The sequence below is a fragment of the Sinocyclocheilus grahami genome, unplaced genomic scaffold (assembly GCF_001515645.1).
Source record: "Sinocyclocheilus grahami isolate Dianchi unplaced genomic scaffold, SAMN03320097.WGS_v1.1 scaffold690.1, whole genome shotgun sequence".
Classification (NCBI taxonomy): Eukaryota; Metazoa; Chordata; class Actinopteri; order Cypriniformes; family Cyprinidae; genus Sinocyclocheilus; species Sinocyclocheilus grahami.
This window is the reverse complement of record NW_015505869.1, coordinates 143,072-155,128: the sequence shown is the minus strand read 5'-3', so window position 1 is coordinate 155,128 and position 12,057 is coordinate 143,072. Positions and strand designations below refer to the sequence as shown.

At 38.2% G+C, this 12,057-nt stretch overlaps 1 pseudogene; it reads right to left on the bottom strand.

Annotated features, from left to right (window-relative positions):
- Positions 1-5,529, bottom strand: LOC107559531 (phosphatidate cytidylyltransferase 2-like; annotated as a pseudogene).
- Positions 5,530-12,057: the final 6,528 nt, after the last annotated feature.

Genomic DNA, 12,057 nt, shown 5'->3' with positions numbered 1-12,057 from the left:
CTAGAAGAGTTCAGACGGCTCACAGCCCATCGTGAAACTGCTGGAGTGATTATTAAACTCCACCAGACACACAAATCAGGGGTAACCTGCCATCAGGTAGGACAGTATTATTCCAAACACAACAGTGGAGAAGAAGTCACTGGTAAAGCCCTCCTCTGCCTTCTTAGGAGACAACTTGAAGAGAGGGGTGCGACCAAAAAAGAAGTCAAACATGTAAGCCATTATAAATAATGTAAGAGATGGGCACTATAAATCAGATCATGCCCTCTCACAGGTTACAAATTATTAATTGGGACAGAGTCGCCAAAATCATAAGAGTCCAGCTGAACATGTAGAACTGCAGGCAACGGCGTCTCTTCACCAGACTCAGAGCAAACAAGCAGAACCCAGCGAGGTACACGGCAAAGGGAATGAAGCCATGGGATTGGCTGAGCAGGTGCAGAGGCTCCTCCCTCTGCACCAGAGTGAAGAAGTTATCCGTGAGCGTTTCCCCAAAGAGGAAGTAGTTCACGTACAGCAGGAAGTACCAGCTTAGCGTTCTGAACCATGGCAGGTGGTGCCAGTGATAACTGATTGTGATCATCTCATGGAAGCACTTGATCTGAAAGCACAGCACAATCGTCATCAGAGCCATGGGATCCAGATAAACACTGCAGAAGAAGCCAGAGATCATAGCCAAAGTGAGGATCCCCCTCCATCGCCAGGAGAGGCCTGAGAGGACTTTGTTGAGACCCTCTGGTGTGTCGTCGCAGGAACGGGAACTTCAGGAACCTCCGAGTCTGATTTATTCTCAATGTCCGAGGTTTCATATGTCTCCTCATCCTCCGAGTGCTGATCTTGCAGCTCTGATAGAAGGGATTTCAGAATAAACCTCCAAGAAGAAAGACAATTCATATGATGCTTAGATCATTTCACAAATACAACTTTAGAGCAGCTCTGGATAAACAGTTGACAGTGGCAGTTTGCCTATTGATAAACGTGATTGTCTGTGATTGTTAATGAGATGTTTGAAACTGAAAGACAGAGAGAGCAAAGACTACTTACAAGGTGGATATACTTGATATCCTTTTTGGAGGGAATTGTCATTGCAACCTGATCATCCATGCACATCTCTGAATGAACGGTTCCAAAGCCTTTTTCACTCAGCTCAATGCCGATTTTATCGCTGCAGAAATGAATGCCTGTTAAAAGAAAAATAAGAGGTGTTATGAAATGTGATCCAAGGTTTATCGGATTCATATATTAATTGAGATACTACATGGAATATCTGTGCTTTTAGAAATTATTTTCTCAGCACTACAGCACTGTAGTGGTCATAGAAATAGTTTTCTCAGTGTCACATTAACAACTTAATCACACACATACACACAAATGGATGATTAAATCTTGTGAAATGTTAAAGAGCCCATTTCCATGTTTTCTGTCAATTACCCTTAAAGAAAGTGCATACTGAAGTCGTTTTAAACCATCAAACTGCTAATTGCTTTGCGTCAGTAAAAAAAAATCTTGTATCAAACGTGTGTTTTTCTTGGGTTATTATAGCAAACTGACCCATAACTGTTGTCTGATTATCCTCCAGCTGGCTGGACTGAGGTGCCACAGTGTCCTCTGTTGGACTCTCTGAAGCTTGGGGAATGCTGACTAAATCGACTTCAGGTTGACCAGTGATAGGCTCCTCTGTAGTCGGGATGTCAACACTCAATTCAGGGACAGTTTGGAGCAAGTCGATGTCACATTTGCACACAACAATGCTGAGAACATCGTCACTCCATTCGGACAAATCCCAACCAAATCTTGGATCAGCGACTCGTCAGTCTTCTCCAGTCTTCATGGACTTCAGTGTGACGGGTAAATGGTTCCTTTGCAGTAAGGAGGACTACAGGGTCATGCCCTTATTATGAGCTATGAAAAGTTCATATTTTGGTTTTGGGAGTCCCCAACAACAGGTTGACATGCATGCAAGGTCAAAAACACTTTCATTATCTTATAATATGCATTTATTTTACTTACTTTCTCAACGACTCCCAAACGATTAGCTCAATGATTCTTTTTTTCAAACCCCTCCTTTGCGTGACGCTAATCTGCGAGACGCTAATCTGTGGTGATTGGTCTGATTGGTCGATTTCATTTCATGAAGCAGCGTTTGTGAGCGCAGTACTGCTTTGTGTACAGGGTTACCGGGGAAACTATTTCACCGCTATTTTACTTGCCGAAAATAAAATCTATAGATATAAATACTTAAAGCATATCACAATGTTAGTTTAGACTTTATTTTGTGTTTATATTTTATATTTCTGTTTGTGCGCGACAGTCGTCCGCGAGGGGCTGTCGCGCTATTTTGTGTTTATTTTATTATTAAAGTTTTCTTTAAATGTTTGCTGGTTCCCGCCTCCTTCTTCCCGAACTACGAACGTTGTTACATTGGTGCCGAAACCCGGGAGGAAGGAGGGACACGCTATCAGAGAGCCCTCGCTGCTGAGGGGGATCGCGGTGCTGAGGAGATCGGGCAGCAGGAACGAGCAGAGAGACCGCCGGTGGCTGCCCGAGGCGGTGGTGCTGGAACTATGGAAGACGAGGTGGGATGGAGAGCTCGCTGCCGCGCTCCTGGGTCGAGGAGGGGTGGCTGCCGTCCGTGAGGCTCACGGAGGAGCTCCGGAAGGATAAAAGTGACTACAGTGTCAGATGAGAGAGGACCAGGCCTAGAGTTTATTTTGTGCGTCCGCGAGGGGCTGTCGCGCTGTTTTGTGTTTATTTTATTATTAAAGTTTTGTTCGAATGTTCGCCAGTTCCCGCCTCATTCTTCCCGAACTATGAACTTTGTTACAGGCGCATATCCAATCGTTTGTGCGGAGAGTGGAAGCTGAAGCGTGCTTTAGGACATCAGTGGAAACAAATGAAATACGCCGTAATTTTTGCACATAAAGGTAAGAATAATACATTGTTCTGAACTGTAAAGGGTCTATTTTTATTTGTGTGCACTCACAATATCAAGAAAATGTTGTGCTTTTGTAAAATAAAGAATTATTTTGCGTTTTTGTAAAGTTTCAAATTCAAACGATAATGTTTTCAAAGCGACCCCCATTCACATAGATTAACAAAAGTGACTAAAAAGCCGTATTATGCATGCCAGGCCAGTAGTAGGCAATGTAATTTTGTAAAGAAACACTGGGCACCACTGAATATGTAATACGCATGAGTATGATGTCACCATTTTCATAAATCCACATTATTGTGGTTTACATTGAGACGATAATGTATCACTTTCAAAGACTTGCACTTTGAAACCCGCTTTCAAAAAAGTGTTGTTTATCCCAACCCTAAATATTAGGATTCCAAGAGCCCTGATCTGAGAGGAAGCCCGATGCAATTTCTACTGCGGGGTAGTTGTCTCAATTGTTAGTTGTCTCCTCCATTTTTTGGTGGCCAGGCCAGTTGTGGACAAACTAATTAGTATGTGGTTAGAAAATTTGGTTACACTTTATGTCCTAGTTACAGTGTAATTATTCATGTAAGTACTGATTAATATTAATTACATGAACTTACTATATGGTTAGGATTAGGGTTTCTTGCATGTAATTATGCATACGTTATTGTAACGTGTGACAAGGACACCTTAAAATAAAGTGTGACCAAAGATTCTGGCTGCACAGAAACAAATTGACCAATTATCCTCCAATTTGCAAAATTAAATAGTAAAATACTTTAAAATTGCAAGTGTGTTGCATGTCTCTTTCTCCCAACCCATTTTACTTTTGTAACGTTAATGTTATGGTGGCATCACTTCTAGCACATTATGGTATATGTGTCGTTTTTATTCAGTGATAAGTGTCAAGAGATCACCTGCAGTGCTGCCTCCATTTCTTCTCTCTAGACACTTGAACATAAGAAAATGTTCTTAAAGGGTGATTGAACAGGAGAATAGAAGAGTACTGCCTAGAGAGAAATCTGTGTGAAATGTTCAGGGCAGTTAGGCTGTTTATTTAATTATTTATTTATCTTGCTGTTTTCTGTGACAAGCTCAGTGAATTGGTCTCTCTCTCCAAAGAATGTCAGCTCATCTGATCACAGACAGGTGTTCTAATTGAACTTGACAGCCTGTCATGATGTATTTATGTCTTAGTATGAAGCAGCAAATATTATAACACCGAATGAATATGTGTTTGCAGCCGTAACACAATGCTTGTCATCATGCTTTGACCGAACACTCTGTTGAACAGCCGGAAAGCTTGCTATGATTTTGTCACCTGCACATTTTGTATTTTTTTTTTTTTTTTTTAAGGAAGAGTGCAGTTTGCTATGTGTCCTTAAATGCATTTTAGGAAATACGATTTAAAAAAAATTCCTTTCAAATATTTATGTAGGTGCAATGCAAAGTTGGGTTTGCCCAGGAAAGGAACATCTCAACTGAGATCTCTTCAGTATTGCAATTGTTTCCCTAAACAGCAGTGTGATTAAATTAGAGAGCAGATGAAGACTTTTGCTGATGTGCTCTGCATCTCCTTTAGAGTTTCAGACGAGCTTTCAATAATGACTCGAATTATGCTCAGATCGGAAGATATATCAAAGTTTCAATATGAATTTTCTTGCCTGGTTCTAAAGCCAAATGATCCTAGCCACTATCCACATTCATTTTGTAGCCATCACCGTCTGCATTTGGTGGTTATCAGTGTAATACAAAGGTACAAAACAGATTTCAGTACTTCAGTAGGTTGGTATAGTAACATTATATCAGGTAATGAAATTAAGGTATTTAAGTTAAAACTGTAAAATCTAAAATGTTGCTACCGTATTTTTTCACTGTAAAATTCTGGCAACCACAGCGGTTTTATTACCGTAAATTTTATGGATTTTTTTTTACAGTGTTATTTAGTCAATCATAACTCAAAAGGATAAAAACAACTCCCTATACCTTCTTAGTTAGACATTAAGCCAAATGGGCCTGTCTTCATTATTTTTTAAATATAATTAAAAAATGTGAACTTTAAAACGATTAATAAAAAGGTTATTTCTATCCAAAGTGGCTTCCAGGAGCAATGGTATTATCTTCTGTCTCAGTTGTTATTAGGCTGGAACCAGTAGTGATAGATTTGCTTTGCTTTTGTTGAAAAACAGATTAAGATAGGTTAAATATTTCTTTTTTTTCAAGAGAAAACCATTCTTTGAGTGATTATTTTATTCACTGAATCTTCAACTTTTTAAAACTTCTCTCTTTTCGGACTAGTTTTTGGGTGACATCTGCTCGCTCTGTGTGCGGTAGACAGAAGGGCACATCAGGGATCGTATTAATATTTAATATCTGATTTGAGGTCAGCTCTCTCTGAGGATGAGAGTGGAGCGCGCTGCCGCTGTCACACATCTGTCAGAAGTCTGTGCCGTCAGTCGGAGCACCTCAATCCATCACAACAACAGACAAATTACACAAAATAAACACTAATCATTACTTGCAGGAAAAGTATTTGGCAACACTTATATTGCCATTAAGTCATTTGGAATCAATGCATAACAGATGAGTCGATCCTCACTGCTCATCGTCTTACCCTAATTTTAAGCTTTTAAGCATTAATGATTAAGACTTTACAATGAGATTTTATTGGTTAACATTAGTTAATGCATTGGCTACAACGAGCAATATGTAATTAATTCACAGTGCATTAACAGAATATTACCAGATACAGATACATTGTGTTAGTAATGTATTAGTATGTTGAAGTGAATATGAACTAAGAAGAATAAAAGCTGTGGAAGTGTTGCTAGTTCGTCTTAACTAATGATAACTAATGTTAAAAAATGGAGCCTCACTGTAAAGTGTTACCAAAATTAATATTATAAATTGTGTACACACTGCATGAGTCGATTTAAAAATAGTAATAGTAAAAAATAAATAGGTGGGTTCAAACTTTTGACTTTGTACTGATAATGAAAATTATTTATCAAAGTTATTCACTATTATTTGAATGTGCTTTAATTTTATTTAGTCACATAATGTACTAATATTTGTTAATGGCATCATAATTAATGGTAATAATGTGCTAAATGACAAGCAACAAAAACCAAAGAACCTGTAGCGAATAAATACCAGGATGTTATGGAGGCATTATTGTTCATTGGTAAAGAGCCATCATCCACACAAGTCCTCTTTCACTGTCACATCACATCACATTTATTTATTTTATATTTCTCTCTTTTATTTACTCTCTTGTGAACTCATTACAGTCTGTTAAAGGAAGTTTTTCTGACAGCTGTGTCCTCTGGACCCTGGGTGTCCCTTGTGAGCTGCTGTCTGTCCCAGAGCCAGACAGAACAGATCATTTGAGAGAACTTCTGGATTTACACGCATGGAGAGACAGACCCAGTTTGAGCAGAGATAATCAATCCCCACCCCCAGCAAAGCAGCCTTTAGTACTGTGAATCCTAGTGAGCTGCCTACACAGAATCAATGGCATACTGCACTGTACTCAGTGAACACAATAAACATTACCTCACATTATATATATATATCTACACTATTTATTTTCAGTGCGACCTTTTATTTATATGTTATATAAATTTGACCCTGGACCACAAAACTAGTCATAAGGGTAAATTTTTGGAAATTGAGATTTATACATCATCTGAAAGCTGAATAAATAATCTTTCCATTGATGTATGGTTTGTTAGGACAATATTTGGCCGAGATACAATTATTTGAAAATCTGGAATCTGAGGGTACAAAAAAATCTAAATACTGAGAAAATCACCTTTAAAGTTGTCCAAATGAAGTTCTTAGCAATGCATATCACTAATCACAAATTAAGTTTAGATCTATTTACGGTAGGAAATGTACAAAATATCTTCATGGAACATGATCTTTACTTAATATCCTAATGATTTTTGGCATAAAGGAAAAATCTATAATTTTGACCCATACAATGCATTGTTGGCTATTACTACAAATATACCCCAGCGACTTAACACTGCTTTTGTGCTCTAGGGTCGCAATGCTTTTATGATGTGAAGTATGCACATTTATTACAATTATGCAAGCTTCTTTTTTCAACAGCATTACAAATAACACCAGTAATGCACTTAGTGCGCTATTTAGGCAATAGGGAACAGTATCAGACACTGCATGCTGCAGGTTTTGAGATGTTTTTGACCGGTAGCTTCACAAGGACCACAGTGAGAAGGATGCTGGCAAGTTTTCTAACACTGCTGTGTTTGTCCGGATCTGCCGCTGGACACCGACATTGTCCTTGTGATGGGAAGTTCATGGAGAGACCACATATATGGCTGAGCTTGTCACGCTGAATGCCCACATGATGCAAACATGACAACCTGTGCCAACAGAGCCCACCATCAGTTGAAGAGAAATTCAAGAAATGTGGATACGGCATCACAATATGGATATGATAGACGAGGATGCATCTCATGTGAATACCTGTGGCATTTTAAAGTCCCTGAGTCCTTTAGGAACACACGTTTCCCCAAAGCAATCTGGAGTTGCCATGGTTACACTGACTGTTCAACAGAGCTGGTGTCTACACCTGATATGAGAAATAATGAAGCAACATCTTTATTGGCCGTTTAATTGATGTTCACGTGACCCTGATCATTTCAGTGTGTAATGAGTACACTGGCATCTGTTTTGGTTCAGTGAGTTCAGATGAAAGCTATGACTTGTGTGCATTCCAGTGTCCATGCATGTGATTCAGCCCTTAGCCACGCATAGCAAGAATCACTATTATTATCCTCACAGTTAAGGGGTTTGAACAAAGCCTCAACCATACGTATTGAACTTTAGCCCTTGCCACACTGTTTTGAGACATGAATTATACCTCAGATCATGAGCTTGGCCGAGGAGAGATGTTCTGTTATTTTTCTGAGGAATCAAGGGCTGCAAGTGAAGTAAAAAAAATAATAGTTAAGGGTTAGGGTTAGGGTTAGGGTTAGGCCAGGTCGAGCCACACACCACAACTGAAGACTTTTATTATCTGAACAGATTTTAAAACACTAGGCATCACACTTGTGTTGACTTTGTAAAAAATTACAGAGTAATTACAGAGTAATTACAGACCTTTACGACTTTTCAGGTCATTCTGGACACAAAAACGAATATGCTAGGAGACATATGAAAACAATATACAGTCAAAATTTATTCAGACACCTTCAACATTTCTCACATTATCTCAGTTTATTCGCTATAGTTTAGAAAATGGTTAAAAGTTAAATTGTCAGAACAAATTCATCTTGATAATGTCAGATAACTTTGATAGAAAGGTATGTAATGGATTACAATCAACCAAAAAATATTCAGCTTTTACATTTAAGTACAAAAATAGATAATACCAATTTAGGTCAACCAATGCTTAATTTTGTTCAGTCTGTGGTGTAAAAAGGTTGCATTAGCAATTAAAGAAAAAACACTTAAGCAAAACATGGTCAGGTCAAAGTGTCTGAATCATTTTTGGTCTCACATTTTTATCAGTTTTACTGGTAGTCCTCTGTATGAAGAATCTTTGGATATAATATGTCACAGTTCACTTTATTTTGCCTATAGTGTCCTGCACCCACTAGTAAAATATAAAAAATTACACCGTGTTTTCCTGTAGTGTTCATTTTGGGGAAACTATCCTGCTCATTGGTTGTTTCCATGTTTGGACAGTTGATGTCGTCCGCCAGACAGGTCCGGTGTGCAAGACCTTTTAGAAGCTTCCATAACTCAAATATTGTATAACCTACTGTAGATGTAAAGGTTAAATGTAAAATGCTTGGTCCAAACAATCAGGTAGCATAAGGGATTGTTGTAACACTCTTAAAGGGGTCATATGATGCTTTTTTTAAAGATCATTATTTTGTGTATTTGGAGTAACAGAATATGTTGACATGCTTTAATGTTCAAAAAACACATTATTTTTCAAATACTGTACATTATTGTAGGTCCTCTATGCCCCGCCTCTCTCAAACGCTTCGTTTTCAACAAAGCCCCTCCTTCCGACAAGCGCAGTCTGCTCTGATTGGCCAGCTGACCCAGCGCATTGTGATTGGCCGAACACCACAAGCACGCGTCGGAAATGTAACGCCCCTTACCATAATCGCGAGCTTCAGCTTTCAAAATAAATGCAAAGACAGTAAATAATGTCATTAGTTTTACCATCAGTTCAAGCCCGAAGGGGGAACAAAGTCGCGTAACAGACATAGTGATGAAGCTCGTTTGTGTTTGCAGTACACAAGCCACAGTTAAGACAGCTGACTCCGTGATGTGACCCTGTCTATCTCTCTCTCGCTCTCTCTCTCGCTCTCTCTCTCTCACACACACACACACACACACACACCTTTAAAGAAATCCCTTGCCTTTGGGATTTTCACCCCTCAGGGATACCCTTGAGTGAAACCACTTTAGGATTTTTATGCAACCAGGCCCAGACTTTAAACCTTGTTAGTGGTTTCTGTTGAGGCCATTATGTCAGGTTTGAAATTCTGAACATGTAAAGCTCTTCTGATTTACAGTGTAGTTTTCCCCCTAAAATCAAGCTGCAGATGCAGACGTAAAGCATGCACTTAGTGCATGAGACATTTCCCAGATCTAAAAATGTTGAGATAATTTGTCATTGTTGCATAAAAACGTCTGACCCTTTGAGCACTCTCCTAAATGTCAGCGATAATTGCTTTCCCTAAAAACCCCTGTGACACGAGCAGAGTGCGGAGGTGATTTCAGCCTCCCCACACTCCACGAGAGAAACACAGCGGACGAGAAAGCACACGCAAGTCAGAGTTTATCTCAGAGTGCATTTCCCAGAAATGTCACGCAGATGAAGCCAATGTAGATAGGAAGATGAAAAACAAGATGAAGAAGAAACTGCAAGAAACACACTCAATGAGTTACCTATGAGCTGAAGTACACCAGTCTGAACATGAAGAATGGTGGGCTGAACATTCAACGTCAAAGTGTGAGGATTTGCTTCTTAATAAACAAGCACTGATTCTTGAGTACTAACAAAACAGCCTACTGATACACAAACATGAGTTTACATATTGGAATCACTGGTTCAATATGATAAATATTTTCGAAATTCACATATGGGTTTGTGAACCCTTTGCAATTACCTTTGTCTCTGCATTTATAGACACGGTTATACAAATATATAGTATAGTGTATTTATATTAAATCATATTAAATACTGTACTTAATGCACAGTACAAAAGTCAGCCAAGCTAAAACTGAAATAAACATTCAAAGCTATACAAATGTCTCTGTAATATTGAAATATCAGGGTTGAGATCCCTTGAGCTATAGCCAAAGGAAAATCCAGATTTTAAGTTTATATTTCATGTTGCTCTCTCTGTGTGGACTGTATTTATGAAATCTCCACAGCATGAGTGTCAAACAGCTGCCAGAGATTGTTAGTCCTGATAGGAATATCTTCATGTAAACAGGGCAGATGCTGCAGCGTGTGTATGTGTGTGTGTGTGTGTGCGCGAGCACGCATGTGTCTGTTTCTTCCCAAATGGATACTTTGTGTTATATAATAAGGTCTGTCGCAGGGTCGACAACTTGTTTTAACATTTAACAGGATCGTTAAATTATAAGAGATTTAGGTTTTCTTAATATATTAATTTGCCTTCCATCAGCATGTTCAGTACTTTAGCACCTGTATTATATATTTAGAACTATAAAGCACAGAAGAAAGGTTCTAAAAGTAAAACTTTCTCTATAGAGAAATTGATTCTTCTAATTGTTAATTAAGGAATTCCCTAAGGAGTACTACACCTCTCATTATTACGGTGGCCGTGAAGTGCAAAACAGATCCCAATTCTGAAAACAAAATAACAAATTACAAACGCAAATGCAAGTCTAAAAAACAAAATAACAATTCAGAAAGCACAACAACAATTCAGAAAACATTATAACAAGTCAGAAAACACAATGACAAATTTGAAAACAAAATAACAAGTCAGAAAACACAAAAACAAATCCGAAAACAAATTAACAAGTCAGAAAACACAATGACAAATCAGACAAACCGGAAGAGGTAGGTATAGTTTGAGACAGCGCCATTGGTTTGGGATTACTCACCGCTGACTGGACGAGACATCTGCCAATCAACGTATACAGAGAAGAACCAGCCGAAGAACAGCAGAGTCGTGGTAGAAAGTTCGGAGATGGTATTAAAGTAGCTCAGTTTAAATGTTTTGTATGAGTTGCCCTTACTATGGAATAAAAAATGCGGTGTGTCTATTTACATTTAGTTAAATGTGGCTATGAAACATCAGCTCCAGTGATGCAGATGGACAAGCACTTGCCTTTGGCTTTTTGACGTGATTGACACAAGTTCGATCGCACCTTTTGCCGAACTTTTTTTTTCTCCCTTTTCAAATCTCGTATTATCAATAGATTCTATTTACACTAAGTGAAAATAGCAGTATTTTTAGCAATATGCTATTTACATTAAGTGCAAATACCTATTTACACTATGTTAAAATAGCAGGATTTCTACTATCAAGTATACTACTTGTTGCAAATAGTGGCAATTATCTGCACTTCAGTATTGTAGTAAATTATAAAACAATATGCAATAATAATGTATTGAGTGTAAATTATTATTTACACTATGTTAAAATAGCAGGATTTCTACTATCAAGTATACTACTTGTTGCAAATAGTGGCAATTATCTGCACTTCAGTATTGTAGTACATTATAAAACAGTATGCAATAATAACGTATTGAGTGTAAATTATAATTTTAATTATTAAATGGATGCCACCTTATTGGTACAATAAAGCCCTCCCTACACCTACCCTAACCCTACCCGATACTTTATTTTCAACTTTTTGATTATTTCCTTAATTTTTTTAAAAAATAAATGCCTTTACGATGTGATATGAGATTTGAAAAGGGAGAAAAAAAAGAATGGCAAAAAGTGGGATCGAACCTGGGTCGATCGCGTCAAAATGCCAATGACTAACGCTTATCCAGCTGTGCCACTGGAACTGATGGTTTACAGCCACGTTTAACTAAATGTAAATAGACACTAGTATTTTTTGATTGACAGATGTCTCGTCCAGTCAGCGGTGAGTAA